Source organism: Mesocricetus auratus, unplaced genomic scaffold (assembly GCF_017639785.1).
Source record: "Mesocricetus auratus isolate SY011 unplaced genomic scaffold, BCM_Maur_2.0 Super-Scaffold_100676, whole genome shotgun sequence".
Classification (NCBI taxonomy): Eukaryota; Metazoa; Chordata; class Mammalia; order Rodentia; family Cricetidae; genus Mesocricetus; species Mesocricetus auratus.
The window spans coordinates 71,203,317-71,220,923 of NW_024429266.1; positions in this window are offsets into that span (position 1 = coordinate 71,203,317).

Below are 17,607 nucleotides of genomic sequence, written 5' to 3' on the forward strand. Positions count from 1 at the left end.
AAATTAAGCTGAAAACAAAGATTTCAGAGCCATCAATATGTAATGGAATAATTGCTTACCCGAAGCATCAGTGGCTTGCTTTTATTTCCTTTTTCTTATCCCTTTTCTCTTCCCTCCTCTTCCCTTCTTTCCTTCTTTGCTGCCAGTACTGGCAATTAAACATAAGAATTCATGCATATTAATCACCCTTCTCTGCAGTTACACTTGCCAGCTACCTTTCCATTCATTTATACAGAAGCATGCATGTTATGACCCTGAAACCATCCCTAAAAGCACCCCCTTAATTTCCCTCATGTTCCAAGTCCTCCACTTCTAAGTACTTTGGCAGGAGTAAAGAAGCAAATCTCATTAGTAATATTTTAACTGAAAAAAATCTTTGAAGTTAGATATACTTGCATTTAATCTTGGCCTCATTGTTTGTGATTGGGTGGATTTGGAAGACCACACAGTGTTTGCAAATGCCACTTCTTTCTTGCCTATAGAATAAAGACAGCAACATCCTCTCCATCAGTAGCTCCTGGACTGCAGGAAGTCCCTGCAGAAAAGCACACAAAGGTCAGACTTTTCCAGAGCAATCCCAAGTTCAAATGTCTTCCATCTCAGGGATGAATTTTCTTGTTAAAACAATATTCTCTTCCTCTTTTTATCTATGTTTGTCTGTGTGTGTGTGTGTGTGTGTGTGTGTGTGTGTGTGATGTGAGCACATGTATGGGTGTGTTTATGCATGTTTGTGTATGCACATGCATGTGGAGACCAGAGGTCAACCTTGAGTGCAATTCCTCAGGAGTCAGTTGTCTTTTCTTTTGAGAGAGTCTGTCTCTGGAACCTGGGCTTCACCTGGCTGACTCATGATTCCCAAGGATCTCCTGTCACTGTCCCCAGCTGTGTGTTAAGCATTTTTGTTTGTTTGAACTCTTGTCCTTGTTCTTTCATAAGCTGGTCTATTTTGCACTTTACCAATGGAACTATCTCCCAAGCCTGGTCTTAAAAAGTGCTTCCTGAACACCTCCCTTTAGTGTTGACTTCTTATTCCCAACTTGAGACCTGGTCTCACAGCCAAGTGGGAAGACACCCTTCTTGTCCACAGGAAAACCCTCTTCTCTTGTCCCCTCTCCGCTACTGCACCTGCTTGTGCATTCAGTATCTCTGAGCTTCTTGCAGTAGCCTGGTATTCTGAGATGTAGGTCAACATTTCCACCTCTGTGGTGTCCAGGATCAGGGTTTTCTTTGGCAGTTGGGGACTCGGCTCTGGCAACTTCTCTTTGTCTTCATTCCTTATCCATGGGTCACTATCATAAATGTGAAAAGAATCTCAAGCATGAGAGTTGGAATAAAACTTTCAGTGACTCAATGCCCCCTTCCAGATCTTGCCTCATTTCTGTTTTCCTTGTCAGTGACCCTTCCTCAAACCACTGCTTCCTTCTCTGAGTTTCCCTTTTTAGTCCTTTTTTTTTTTTACAAAAAATAATTTTACTTGGTGTCTCGGCATTCTATTCCTCCCTAAATTGGATCAAGAGTATGTCAAGCTTCCTTCTGGCCAAATTCAGTGTTTTTTTTAAAAGTAGTTTTATTAGTAGTATGTGTGTGTGTGTGTGTGTGTGTGTGTGTGTGTGTGTGTGTGTATGATGTATGTGAGTGAGCATGTGTGCCTGGTACCAGATGGTCAGAGGACAGCTTTCATGAGTAATTTCTCCCTTTCAACCTTATGTGAAGTTTGGGGTTTGAACTCAGAGCTTCAGTCTTTGTGCACCAAGGACCTTACCCTCTAAGCTGTCATCACCCTGGGCCACAGGGGCTGTTTTGTGTCTTTCTTTTCCATCCATTACCTCTCAGGAGAATTTGGCCTGGTTAATCACTTTTTTCTCACACACTCCCATTATCTTGTGACAGTATATGACCTCTGATCTTTCTTTATGTTGTACTGAACTTCCTCCTCATTGTGTATTGGAATTGGACTTATTTAGTCTTTGCTGCCAAGCTCCCTGCCAATTTTTTGAATATCAAAATGCTCAAGGTTACTGGGAATGGCTTAGTAAATTCTAAGAGTCATTCTTGATTTCTGTCTTTTTCTAACTACCCTGAGAAAATCATTTCCCAATACAGAAAATTCTAGATGATGTTTCTGGCATCTGTCTGCTTTTATGCATGTCTAAATATCATGTCTCTTGGTGTATAGATAGCATGGTGTACACAACCCAAGGTGCTCTTTTCTTAGTTTATTCCCTTGGAATTTATTCTGCATATAACAGCCCTATGAATAAAAACAAAACAAGACCCAAACCATAAGTCAGTATTTCATTCCATTACCCAACCCTGTCTATAGATATCTATTGTGCTTCAAATAGCACCCACTCTCCTAAACACCATCTCTCTGTCTTATTTCCCCCTTTATCACACATTGTCCAATTCTTATCCATTATGTTTTCAATTTCATTGAAATTTTAAAAAGATATATTTTATTTTTATCTGTGTGTGTGTGGGGGGGATATGCTTACCTGTGTGTAGGTGCCTACAGATGAGAGAAAAGAGTGTTTTACTCTTGGAGTTACAGGTGATTCTGAGCCACCTAATAGGAGTGATGGGGACTGAAATGGGGTTCTCTGCAAGGGCAATATATATTGTTAACAACAGAACCATGTCTTTAGCCCAAAACTCTTTAAGATTTAACTATATATTTGAGATTCTGTGTCTTTATTAATCAATTAATAAAGCCATCATTCCATTTTGAAGTGTAACTCGAATTATGTTTTTGAGATACTGATGAGGAATTGCACCTAGTTTCACTTACTTCAAATTCATTTTGTTGGAAGCCTTTTGGTATTCTTTAGATGAGGTCTAGAAGGCTTGAATGATGCAGGAGATAGAGAGAAACAGGGTCTAGGAATAATAGAGTAGAAATGGAATGTTGAAAGCATAATTTGAAGGTAATTCAACAAGATCTTTTTGCTAAGGGAGAGATTTTATAGATAAAATTCTCAAAAGATATGAAACCATTCTATACTAAGAGTTTCAAAAAACTGTTATGAGAGGCTTTCTAACTTTCTTAGGATATGGAAGAGCTGTATGAAGGTTCCCTAAAATTCATTTCAATTCAATCATTCACTACTTTAATATTTTGTGATCAAGCAAATAAAAGTCATTTTAAATCATTTTCTTAATTTTTAGAAAACACACACACATACATACACACATACATACATACATACATACATGCATACATACATATTGTTTTAAACTTTCAATTTTTCTCTGGAAATATACCATGGGCAACTTTTCAGGTTAATATATGAAGATAGCACTCTTGATTTTTACATCTGCAAAATATTTAATAAGGTGGTTTTCCATAATTTGCCCATGATTTTGATATTCATATTCCATCAACATAATTTCTAGTATTTGGCTAATTTTATTATTACATATAGTGTTACACTAAATATACCCAGATACCTACCTTATGTAACTAAAGACGTTGTTTTCTTTATGTAATTGTTACTAAATTTGTTGCTTGAGAATTTCATACATGTGTACAATGTATTATGGTTCCTCTCATTCATCTTTCTCCCCTTCCCTCCACCTTCCCCTCTTCCCTTCAAATCAATTTTCCAATTTCAGGTCTTTTTGTTTTGTTTTGTGATTCACAAAGTTTAACCAGGACTGTCTGTATGACCTGGACTTGGGGCTATACATTGGAACCTAGAAGGCTCTTTAGTGGATACACAGTTGAAGAATTTAGCTTGCTGTCACTATCCAATAGTTGAGGTGTGGAGCCCCATCAGCCCCTTCTGATCCCTATCGACTGTAGATAGGGCCAGTTTTGTGCAGACTCATCACAGAGCTGCTGTGAGATCATGAGAGCTAGAGCTGTCTCATGCTAAGAAGATAGCATTTCTTAGCCCCTCTCTGTCTTCAGGCTTTTAAATTGTTTTCATCACTTCCTTGATGTTCCCTGAGCCTCAGAGGGGGTTGTGTAAATGTCCTATTTAGAGGTGAGAACTCAACCATCAAGTATTGTCAGCACCTTAATATTCAGCCCCGAGTTTCTGCATTTACATCTGTTCATTGCAAAGAGAAGTTTCACTGATTAATGCTGAGAGGAGGATTGTCTATGGGTATGAAAATGAATATTTAGAAAGAAGTTTAGTGCCATGGCAATTTACTTAGACAACATAAGTGTGTTCCTTTCATTGGAATACTTTCCTCAAAGGTAGATGGCTGAGTCATTGGTTATCATACTTTTTTTTTTTTTGGTTTTACGAGGCAGAGTTTCTCTGTTTTGGAGGCTGTCGGTCCAGCCTGGCCTCGAACTCACAGAGATCCCCCTGCCTCTGCCTCCCGAGTGCTGGGATTAAAGGCGTGTGCCACCAACGCCCGGCTGGTTATCATACTTTTTATCTCTAACATTTTTTTGCCATCTTGATTTTTAAAAGCTGGATCTTTAAAAATTTGTATTTTCACAGTTATTTATAGGGCTTAGCATTGTGCATTTCACAGCTTTATGTGTACTCAGATGTCTGTATGGTGGGACAAGGTTATACCTGCTCTACATGGTCACTGGTATATAACTCTTTTGAACTCCATAGTCAGTGCATAATTAGTTTGGCTTTTAGAACTCTTGAAAGGGGAAAAACTTTAACTCTCATGGTTAGCTGATGCTCTACATTGCACTGGGTAAACATTTACTATTATAATATACCATCATATTATCTGACTTTGTTAGGCAATTTGGATAAGCCTATAATATTAAAACAAAATCCATGAAATTTTCTTGAGCTAGGGATGTACCTCAGTTGGTAGAGTGCTTTCTGAACACACAGGAAGCCCTGGGTTTGATCTCCAGTACCACATCAAATGGGTATGGTGAAGTATAACTAATCCAAATACTCTAGAAGGGAAGTCCAGAGTGTCAGAAGTTCGAAGCTATGTTTTGCTATATAACAAGTTTAGGCCAGATTACCCTATATAAGACCCTGTCTCAAACAAACAAATGAACAATTGCAGAAATAAAGTTCCTTGTGTCACAGATCTTACACTCTTTCATGGCCAAGGAACAGAAATGGGTAAAAATAAAGGAACACAAAAATAAATTATATGCTTTAAGATGAAACTAGTATGGAGAAAGGAGTAAGTGGAGAGGATTTGGAGGTGTGTGTGTGTGCATATGTGTGTGTGTGTGTTATTTTGTATTTATATCAACTATGTGAGCTAGACACTTACTATGGTCAGAGGTAGGTCTCTCAGATGTCGGCCCTTGGGCAAAGTGAGAGTGGTGGGAGCACTCAGGGAGTATGGAGCACCACCACAAATCTCCAGTTAGGACACTTGTGTTACCAAGGGGCAGTAAAATGGGCATAATAGCTGGGAAGGAAAGAGAAGTAGTAAACTGAGAAGAAAAGACTGAGAGACATAGAGACACCAGGCACTGGTAGAATTCTGCCTTCCACTCTGAGTGGACCAGGAGCTGAAGCCAGTATTGTCATTTAGGCTGTTTATATGTTCAAGTGGAACTTTTTACTATGAAATGTTTTAGATTTTTACAATATGATTTTAAAGCTACACATAACTTAATTTTGTTATATAAAGAATCCATTTAAATTTAACTTTGGCCAGAGAGGTTGGGAGGATATGAGCCCCACAGCCTCGACCATGGCCAAGGTCTCAACCAAGACTGTTGCCTCTGGGACCACTGAGGAAGCCTCCTAATCCTGGGACCCTGGTCCTTTGGGTCCTCCTGCTGCACCAGCATCATCCAGAATTTGGTGTTTTCCCGAAGTAGAAGAAGCCTTAGAACAATTTTTAAGGCTCCCACAGATGTTCAGTGCTTTAGGTCACTCTGTCTCAAGAGAGTTGCATTTGCTAATGCCTAACTTCCTAGAGTCATAGGCAGCCAGAGGGCAGAGCTGGTCAGCAGACAGTAGATTAGATGATGGGGGTCAGACTACTGGCATTTTTTTCTTGTGTTGCTTTGGTCATTTAAACAGAGGGTATTCTACTGCTGTCTACATTCTGATTAAAGATCCACTTCCCCTTCTTCTCTCCTCCATTCCTTTCCCAAAACCTTCCCTTCCTGCTCCTTAGTCCTCCTGAAGCCTCCTCTTTCCTTTCCTCCCCTCCCCTTCTTTGCCAGCTCCTTTCCTCCTCTCCTCTTTCTTCTAACATTGTCTTAATCAAATGATCCACTGTGAATTTATTATGTTTAATTAAGCTCCCTAGGCTACTGCTTAGAAGCAGTGTGACCTTGAGCTTGACACTGAACCCTTCTTGGCTTCAGCAACCTTGTCTCTTTGTGTCTAGTTTTGAGAGTTGGTGATAATATTTACCAAGGTTCTTAATGGGGTGGTTGATATTTCCAGTGTTATTATTAAGTACTTAGTCATTGCCTTGGCAGCATACCTCTGTTGGGGTAGCTCTGTAATTGAGTAAATTAGTAATGACCTCAGAGATTCTGTTCAGCATTGCAAGTTCAATGTGTTGCTTTAGAATCATGTGGAGGGTACTTCCTGACCACCAGCTCCAATCGCTTGACCCTGAGAAGAGAGGACCTTTGGGACATGATGTCTATAGAGGTTATTTTGAAAGATAGAACCACACAATATCGTAAATGGGTGTTATTTGAATTCTGGGTTGGCCGGTGTTGAAGTTTTGGTGTTATTGTAGCAATTTTGGCAGGCCCAGGAGTGTAAATAGTTGTAATTAAAGGCTTCCCACAACAGCCCTGTCAGGTCCTTGTGTGGCTCACGCTTGGCACATGTTTCAAAGCCGAGAGCAATATTAAATAGACCATCTGTTGGTTTTCATTAGGTTTCCTCTCATCAGCAGCACTATTAAATATAACTGAACCCACTTTAAAAAATCCCTGACATCTGTGCTTTCAATTGGAGCATAGATCAATATTAATAACAATGAGGCATCACCTGAATTTATTATTGATGAAAAGTTAAATATCACATAAATATGAATGTTTGCCCTATAACACTTTTAATACTACTTATCCAAACAAAGCCATAGAAAGTACCCTGTCTCAGATGCAAACGCCTGGGCATGGGTGCTCCGGATGACCTGGTGATAAAATGACTGCAACATCTGGGCATCCAGTTCTTTCCAGCAAGCCTTCCCATGCAAGATCTTCCTGCCCTTCAGAACTAGCTTAGGCAGAACCTCCACATGGAAGCTGTCTTCATCTTTCTCATGGTTAATTTGTTTTTTATTCTCTCTCTCTCTTTCTCTCTGTCTCTGTGCCATATTTTCTTTGTACACTGTGCTGGATATTTTTGTGCCCAGCTGACACAAGCTAAAGTCACCTGAGAGGAAGAAACTTCAATTCATTAAGAAAATGCCTCCATGAGATCTGGCTATAGGCAACCCTTTAGGGCATTTTCTTAGTTAGTGATTGGTGGGGGAGAGCCTAGACCTTTGTGGGTGGTGCCATGCCTGGGCTTGTGGTCCTAGGTTCTATAAGAAAAACAGCACAAGAAGCCATGAGGAGCAAGCCAGTAAGCAACACCCCTCCATGGCCAATGCATCAGCTCCTGCCTTCAGGTTCCTTCACTGTTTGAGTTCCTGTCCTGACTAACTTCAAGGATGGAATACAAAGTGGAATTGTAAGCCAAATAAATCATTTCATCCCTAATTTGTTTTTGATCACTGTAGATGGAGTTTCTTTCACACCTTGTCTCACAGCCTTTTAACCCCAACATAAACACACAGAGCCTTATATTAATTATAAACTGTTTGGTCAATGGATTTGGCTTCTTACTGTCTAGCTCTCTGTTAATTATTAACCTGTAAATATTAATCTATGTATTCCTACATGGCAGAGAAGAGCCACCAGAGACACACCATGTAGCCACCAAAGAAGAAACAGGTCAGTACATTCTCCAGTAGGCCAACACTACATGGAGATACACAGTTTAACAGAGATGAGTTCATAATTAAGAGACAGCTAGCCAATAAGAAGCCTGAGCCATGGGCTGAATAGTTATATTTAATATAAGCCTCTGCATGTTTACTTGGGACTGAAGGGCAGTGGTACCAGGAGGAAAAGAAATTCCATCTACAGGTCATGGTGTTTTATCATAGCAATAGTAAATCTATCTAAGACATGTCTTTACTAAATTTACCAAAAATCTTGCTTTACATATTCTTTATTAACCCACTACCCTGTGGTGTGTGTGTGTGTGTGTGTGTGTGTGTGTGTGTCTGTGTCTGTGTGTGGTGTGTGTTCAATCTTGCCAAAATGTGCATATAGAGATCAAAGGACTGCCTCCAGGAGCTGGTTCTCTCCTTCTACCCTGTGATTTATGGGACACTGAACAGAGATTCTCAAACTTGATAGCAAGTACCTATACTTGAAAATTTAGGTTGCCTACTCCAAATTTATTTCTAATTTCCCAATCCATCCAGAAATCAGAATCATGTTTTAGATGTACAATATGTACCATATATATATAATTGTAAATACATATGCAATAATTATAATATACTTATCATATGTGCACATATATGTACATATGCATATATATGCATACATGTATACATAACAAATACTGAACCATCTGCATTTTAGGTGCACAGATGATATTAACAAAATTAACAGATAAATGAATGAATATGTAAAATGGAATTATGGTACAGAAAAGAGAGAAAATATAACTTAACTCAATATTCAGTAACTTCAAAGGTTCAGAGAACACCACAGAAAAAGAAACAGAAAGATAAGAGCCAGAGGTTAGGAAGAACCAGAGGGAAACAGTGTCGTTCGAACATGGTAGGCCTGATTCATTCAGGGACCCATAGCAGCTATGGTTGCTTGAATAAGACCTTCACAAGATCAAGCAAATCAACATTCCAGTGTGGGGATGGGGAGGAGCTCAATAGCCCATGCTTCCAGCTGAGGGGCTGTTGACAATTGATAGATACCAGGGAAAGAAGACACATTTTGTTTCTTCAGCATGTGGATACTGATAGGTCAATTATTCTCTAGCAAAAGGCCCTATACCATGTTTTTTTTTAAAGGGAGTACTAATTAAACTCAGTAGGTTATAGAGAACAAAAAAGATATGAGTTACAGAGTACTTATTTATCAAAACACTCAGCAGGCAGAGGGAGGTGGATCTCTGCGAGTTCATGCCCAGTCTGTGCTACATATTGAGTACCAGGCTAGCCAGAGGTAGTGAGTTCCTGTATCAAAAGAGAGAGAGGGTGTGTGTGTGGTGTTTGTGTGTGTGTGTAAGTATGTGTGAGAGAGAGAAAGGGGGAGGGATGGAGGGAGGGATAGAGAGAAAGGAATAATGAGAACATTAAAAAGAAAAAAAGAAAGAGAAAAAATTGAACCTGTGACGTATTTTGTGAAGAGTGGATCCAAGAGATGTCAGAGGGATGAATGGACCGTGAAATGTATATATGAAATTCCCCCAAATTAATAAAAATTATTTAAAATACATGGTGAAGACGTGTGCCTTTGCTAGCACACTAACAAAGAGCTTGGCAAATATAAAAGGATCTCTGGGTGGTTACTGAAGGCAACTTTCTCTGAGAATTCTCCTTTTGTTCTGGCCTCTGTTCTTCCTCTTGCTGTGCACTCGAGTTCTGCATGCAGACATGGCTCTTACTAGTTTTCAAAGGTATTTTGGTTCAGTAGAGAGAAAGCTGGGAAACATATACCTGTGTTTTCTGACTTCTTTGGCTCCAGAAAACTCACTCAAGCTGAGAAGGTCAACTGCGTCAGAAGCAAGTGCTACTCACTTGAACCATGAGAAAGATATCAAAGATCATGAGTCAACTGAGTGAACCACATGCACAAATGCTTAGAAGAGTGTTTGGAGCTCAAACTCTTAAGTTTAAATTTAAACTCTTAACTGCACGATGGCATGACTACTGCTGTAAGATCATTATTATTTTGCTGTTCATTTTTTGTGGTGCATGTGTGTGTATGTGTGTGTGTTGTGTGTCTGCATGCGTGAGTGTAGACAAGAGGATGGCATTGAGTGTCTTTCTCTACTATCTGATACCTTGTTTTTTCTTGTTTTGATACAGGGTCTTTCACTAAAACTCTAGCTCATTGACTAGCTAGACTGCTTGGCTCAAAAACTGCAGAGATTCCTATGTCTGTTCCCTCAGTACTAGGATTGCATGTGCATGCTGCTACACCTAGCTTTTACACTGGTTCTGGGCATAGAACCAGGGTCCCCAAGACCATCTCCCCAGCCCCAGCCATTGCGCTTTTATTGTTCATTAGCATCCACTATTACATAAAGTGACTGAGGAAGCACTATCCAAGTAACCTGAAAGCTAAAGGTCTTATAAACTAGTAGGAAATTTAAAACTTACAGTATGGAAAACCATCTGTCATGGAAAGAATGCATTGCATGGTTGATACAGGACTTTTATTTCTTTCTTCATTTTTTGTTAACATGCCATAGATTGGATTTATTTGGAAAGAAGAACCTCAGTTGATCAAATGCCTACATCAAATTTCCTATAGGCAGTCTGTAGGACATTTTCTTGATTAGTTTTTGTTGGAGGGTGGAGATTACTGTAGGTGTGTCACCTCAGTCATATGGTCCTGAGCAGTATAAGAAAGCAGGTTGAGCAAGCCATGGTGAGAAGGTAGTAAGAAGCCTGCATGGCCTCTGCATCAGCTCTGCTGGTTTCCTGCCTTGAGTTCTTGCCCTGACATTACTTCTTGCTGAACTGTGACTTGTGAGCTGAGATTAAACCATTTCCTCCACAACTTGCCTTTTGTCACAGTGTTTTAACTTATCAGTAATGATCCTAACTAAGACAAGGGTAGGCTACAGAGTATGCATATTAAGTGAGGGTAACAGTTTCAAGGGAAACAAGATGACTTGTGGATGAATAGCTAAGGAAGGTTCCATGGTCTTAGTATTTATCCTGACCTGCTTTAAATACTTTTTAGAAAATGGTAAAAAGAAAAGAAAGGAAAACATCCAAACTCCTAAATAAAAATGAGATTTCTTCATATGGGAGACACAAGTATTCGAGGGGAATTTGAAAATAAGGATACCAATGAAAAGGGGCACCAAACAAGGGAGGGCCATGAGCCCCTGGCCTTCATCCTAAAGACCAAAGTGCAAAGATTAGATGGAGCTCCGAGGCAGATGGTTGCTTTGTGTGACTGGTCACTCACTCAAGGTCTGTCATTGAACAGGTGTCTGTACTTAGAGGAGTGCACAGGAATGAGTTCGAACTGGTAACAAGTATTAACTGGAAAGCCATAAGCAGTCTTCAGCACCGATTAACTGGCAATATAATACCATTTTTGTATTGGACTCAAGAGTTAGTTTCCATTTACCCTGTGCTCATGCCATGTCCTTTAGTATTTGATGTGTTTTTCATCAAGATTTAACAATAGTTCTTTACCATGTTAACGAGGCCACCAAGACACCTCTACAGTCAATATGAAATTCCCTGCTGTTATCCAGCATTGATCAAAGTATCTTCTAAGTGTTTTTTGTGAACTTTGTTCAACTGAACACACAATCACAAATACCCATACCATTTTATAAAAAGAGTATGTTACATACTACCCAATAAACTTTCTCCTTCTTTGAAGGAGATATTGATTGAAAGAAAAAAAGCTATTGACAGAACATTTCATTGTGTGTATGGCACTTTTTATATTTGAAACTATGTTGATTTGTGTTCTTATAACATCAAAGGCACATTGTAAAATATATTTTTAGGACAATAACATAGTATCTGTTAATTTCTTAAGTAAAAAATTGTACAGATGATTGCAAAAACTTGGAATCTAGTTATGGGTTTTCTGTGATAGTTGCTAAATTCTAATCCTCTTTTGGGGTGGAAATGGAATTTACTAATATCCCCAAATGTGTCTCTTTGACAAGTGGGCTTGTGTGAGAGGCTTGGGTCTCTATGATTTGATAACCCCTAGGAGATTTGCAGAGTTTTAAGGAGGAACAAGGGAGGATGACACACTTGATAGAGTAAGTGCAGAATTTTCCCTAGAGGTGAAAATCTCCAGGCTTTTGGCAGAGCTGCCCATAGCTTTGTACTTATTACCAAGATACCTACTACAGAGATACTCAGAACCTACACACCCATAAACTGAAGTGTCCATCATACAGCCAGACATGGTAGAGCTGCTCATAAACAAATGGTACTTAAACAAAATTGCCCTCCAGATTCCACAGAGTGGGTATATCTATATTTGGTATATATGTGAATGTTTGTGAGTGTGTATATCTTTGCATGTTCATGTATATTCTGGCGCACATATATGTGAAGAAGGGCATACCTATGAATACATTTCTACATAGGTTTTTACTCCAGAGGACATCCACTTTGTCTTTTAAGACAGAATTTCTCATTCATTGTCTTGGGGCTCACTGATTTGAAAGCTGGGTGACCATCAAACCCTAGTTATCTGTGTGTCTCTGCCTCCCTAGCTCTAGAGAGTACATTCAAATGGGATTTTTGGGATTCTGTGTTCACATTCTAATGTCTGAGATGAGTGAGTGACACCCACAATTAGGTTTTAGTCAAACTCTGCTGGAAGTGATGCTATAAACTTCTCAAGCAAGGAGTATTCAGTATTCTTTAATAGTCTCTATTCTAGGGAATAATCTTAAGCAAGAATATTTATGTATTAAGATGATTACCGAAGTTGTTCATAATAGTGGAAAAAGCATCCAAAAATAATGAGGGATCTTTTGATATGAGAGGTTGATCTTGAGCAGCATTGTGTCAGTGTAACAGAAATATACGATTCTCTGAACTATGATATGCATGTACCCTCTCCACATATACACAGATGCATGTTCATATTACAAACACACAAAAACTCTGAAACACATACATGCATACACAGATACAAACATACTGTCAAATCCACACATGCATACTCCCACACTCACACACATACTCATATGGAAATGCATACATACACACACTATCTCACACACACATGCATGCTTTCACACAGACAGACACGCACATATTCAAACACACATACTCATATACCATCACATGTACATTCCAAATATCTCCACACACTCTCATATACATGTACACACAAAAACTGGTGTGTACACACATATACACAAATAGAGAAATGATGGGAAGGAGACAATTAAATATTAAAGTGAGATGGCCTTGCTCAAGGCTTCTTCACTCATCTAAACCAAGGTATCATTTTTTTCTTCTATACAATCTTAGAATATTTTATATTTGTAAAAAAAGCAATTATGTATCTCCTTGTAAAGTAGATCTTCCCTTTAAGACAGTACAGGAGCTATTACAAATGAAGAGTACTTCTATTTGTTTAGAAGATAAAATTATAATGAATCTAGCTTTGAAGATGGCTGTAGTTTGGATAGCAAATATCCCCATAGACACATGTATTAAAGACTTAGCTCTGATCCCTAAGATGTTCAGAGTTGTCGCCAGATAGATTTTACTTGAGCATGATGCTTTAACCTCCTCATAGCTTCCTGGGTTTTGCTGTAGTTGGTTTTCTGAATGGGCTTTGTACTGGTCTTGAATCAAAGCATCATGACACAATCACAATATGAGGCCTCCTAACTTTGCCTTGTAGAAGGAGCCAAGAGTCTCAGAGGCTCATGAGTCTTCCCGAGATTCTCACAAGGCCCCTCTATCTTAGACATTATATAAGGAGTAAACAATTGACTGGGTTGGGACTCTTTAGTATTGTAGTTGCCCTGGGAACACCTTCTGATGACTTGTCTCACTTCTGTGGTGTGCTATGGTGATATATTGCTTTTGAATAATCTATGATCCTACAAAGAAACTTCAACAAACTCATTGGTTTACAAATCTAGAGTTGAATGGAGTGGTTTCTTTAGAATTTTGGTGCCTGATCTTGTATTTTAGATATTATATATTTCCTGGAGAAGTAGAGTCTCAACACAGCCAAAGATTAGTCTCAGAGGAGGAGTTGCATGCCCCTGCTATGAGTGATGTTAAAGCATGCAACTAAGCAACATTTGAAGGTGGGACATCTGTGGTGAAAATCCCCACACAGTTATATTCCAACATGTGCTGTGAGATGGTGTGTCTTCTTAATATTGTGGTAGCTCTGTGGTCCCGAGACTGAGATGTTTGACCTGAGGAAACTTATCCTCATAAGAGACAACTTTCTTAAGTAAATATGTAGGTAAGAGGAATCCTGTATATTTACCTCTGATTTGGCAGACAAAGTGGGTGAGAGAAGGATAAAAATTATAAGAAGAGGCAGCAAGAAACCACTGAACACAGCCATTCTCAGTGGAGCGAGAGAACAATTAATTATAAACTGCTAGTCACCTTAGGTAGTTGAAGACAGCACCCAGCTACAAAAATGTGTTGCATATTATGTGGGTATATGATGCGGTGGGGGGAGAGGCATGGCACAATGGCCTGATGGTTACCATGGGGATTCTTTTAGATATAGGAAGTGCTGCCAGTTAAGGTCGGGCCTATTCGGGTGTTGTCAGCTGTGGTCAGGAGTATTCAGGAAACCATCAAGGGCTTCTAAAAATGCTTTAGGTTTCTGTTCCCCAGCAAAATCCAACCCAGGTGAGATCCGGACATAGAATATTGCCATCAGCACTGCCATTTGGGGGTCTGCTTTGTTTACCTAACAGAAATGAACATACTGCTTTATTGTTTATTACAGTCTGAGTTGGAATAGGCCATGAAGGAAAGTAGACAAAAGGGCCTGTTGAGGTCACTTGAAAGCAAATGTGTCAAGCCAGGTAACCCGGAAAAAAAGAAAGTGACAAAAAGCTGAATGCTGTACCTGTGAACCCCTGGAAGCCTTTCATGTAAGAATAACAGCTGCATGAAATGCACAGGTAGCTTTCCTACAATCTTTGCTACACAGAAGAAGGAGATTTTATGGTGTGCATTTATCTCAGCTGCCTCCTCCAGTAGCCATCTGCCTTTAAGGACCATCCAGGGTAACAGGAGGCCCCATGTTGAATTGCAGATTTGGGGATCCCCTGTTAAGGCACACCCCCAAAAAGCACCACCTTCAATGGTTTGGATATGGAGAGAGAACGGAACAAGTGACAAAGAGAATGCTTTTCCTAGTGGTAGACAGTTATCTCTCAGAGAATATACTTCATACATCTGCCCCCTTCAACAGAAGTATTTCTGGGGTTGGATATCTGCTGAGGCACACTTTGCACACTGCCATTGGAGAGGTTTTTTGCTTTTTGGTACAGATGGTAGGAGCAATCCTCTGTGGTGTTGAGACTGTGAATTTGAGAGCCTATGCACCCAAATGAAAGCACTTTTTGGCAGACAGATGTGTATGGTAAAGAGTTCACACCGGTCATGGGAATGATTGTGAGTTATAAAGAGTTAGATAATGTAGTGTTCTCCATCCATGCCACCACACATTGCTCTTTTGACAGAACAACTGATGCAATTTATGGGCTCTTTTTAACACTTCTTTGGATTTTGCTAATTGTGTTTTCCCCCTGTTTTCCTTTAGCTACTGAATGTCAAGACCATTTTGCACTTGCTTGGAACAGAAAACAGGAAACCTCTAGAGAGCTGCCCATTCTGCTTAAAGTTTCATTACATATGATAAATTTTGTGTGTCTCACAGATGTGTAAAAGAATCTGAAAAAGAAAACAATAAAAGTAGCATTTGGAGAGTTTAACACAAAAGGCATCCTCTGTGGATGGAAGCAGGTACTCCCTAAAGATTTGAGGCTGTTCAGTTTAAATCCCAGTGCCAGGAGTAGGCTGCCTCCATGAGGGTTGTTATCCATGGAGAGTCTTGAGACCCACACATAATCCAGGTTGTGCTACTGCTGTTTGTTCCATGCCAGAACTATATGATGAATTCTTACCAGTGCTGTAGAACATGGATAAATCAGGCTGGTGTTCAGCTGGAAACTCATTCCTACTGGCTTGTGTTTGGAGTGCCAGAAGAATATATGCAGGCTGCTGGGAGAAAATGATCACAAATGCCCCTGCTTAGTTCTGTATGCTAGATAAATACTACACTTTAAGAATTCTAGGCAAAATGCACTTGCTGTTACAATAATGGCATGGCAGTTATGGAGGTAAACAACTGTTTTCTAAATATATGTAAGGATGTTTCACAGGAAGGAACACATGTTTCGTATTGTAAGCTAAGGCAAAACCCTGAGGCTAGAAAAATCACAGGCCACAGAAGGGAAGCTGTAGATAATTTTTTGTTAGGTGAATATGGTATGTCAGCCAGGTTGCCTTCTAAACATTTATGCTGTTTAGACTGTTGATTATAGCTGATGATAGTCACATTCAAAAGAAACTTCCTACAATTGGCTACAGCTACAGAAAAATTTCATAGTAGGTTGAGATACTAGAAATGAAAAGTTGAATCTTTGGCATAGCATTCTCATGACTGACTCTGAATGAAAATATTCTTATATTCCATAGATGGTTCATAGAATATTGTAGATTAGGGGACAGGACAGAGGAAGGGGTAGAACATTTTGCATTTGTTTCTTTTCTTCTACATTGGATATGATTAATGTCTTCTTGAATCAGAGTATCTGTGATCATCCATGAAGAACTCATAATATTGGGCTTATCAATATTTCTTTATGGAGTGAGAAGTGTTCCTAGATTTCAAAAGGCTCATAAGGGTCATGCATCTTCATGAAATCCTCACGATTTCCTCTTCTTAAGTTCATATAAGATGCAAGAATATGACTTAGGATACCTTACAAATACAGCTATCTGTGGGTACCCAGAGGACTTTTCATCAGTGTAGCATATTATGACTTATTCATGCTGTGGATGGCACCCTAGTGATGCTTCCATGAATCATAACCATTATGGGATGAAGCCTTTATCTAGTGCAAAGGCTGGGTCATCACTATTCTTGTAACTTCTCATTATGCTCCTGTAAATAACCCTAATGAAGGTATTGGTCCACCAATTTGTTTAGTCTTCCAGCATACTGTTGGGGGTGAATAGATGTTTCTTTTCATTTTTTGAGTTTGAACAACACAAAAGAGCTATTTGGAAATAAGGCTGATGGGGACATGACTTTGAAGGCCATGTTTTGTCACTGACGTTTTTGTTTTTCTGCTTCAAGGCTACTATGATATGAGCAGCCACTCTTCCATATACTCCAGAGACTAAGTGAGAATACGCTGAAACATCTAAAATTATGAAATGAACAAACCCTTTCCCTTTGGGTTATTTGCCTTGAGTCTTTTTTTGTTTTAGTAACATGACTAACACAGTGACCTTAATTGGCTTTAATAGAGATGCTAGAATTGGGCAGTAAAAGATTAAAATGCTTCAGAATGTTGCTTCCTTTCACATGTATAGCTTATATTTATGGTTACAGAGAAGGAGATGCCATCTGTAAACAACCTACCTGGAAGTACTTGTCATTTGCCTTGACCATATTTGATAGGCAACTATTTGCTAGAGATTCAGCCCATGTGATTGTCTGAGACTCAGTTGTTTGGTCATCAGGAATAGTTTGTTTATGGATCAAGCTGTAGTACAGTTCACTTTATTACAGAGATTGCCTTGGGCTGGGATTCATCACTCAACTATGGCAGTAAATTTGGCTAAACTTAGCTTAGTTTCATAGCCTTATGTGTTAACCTT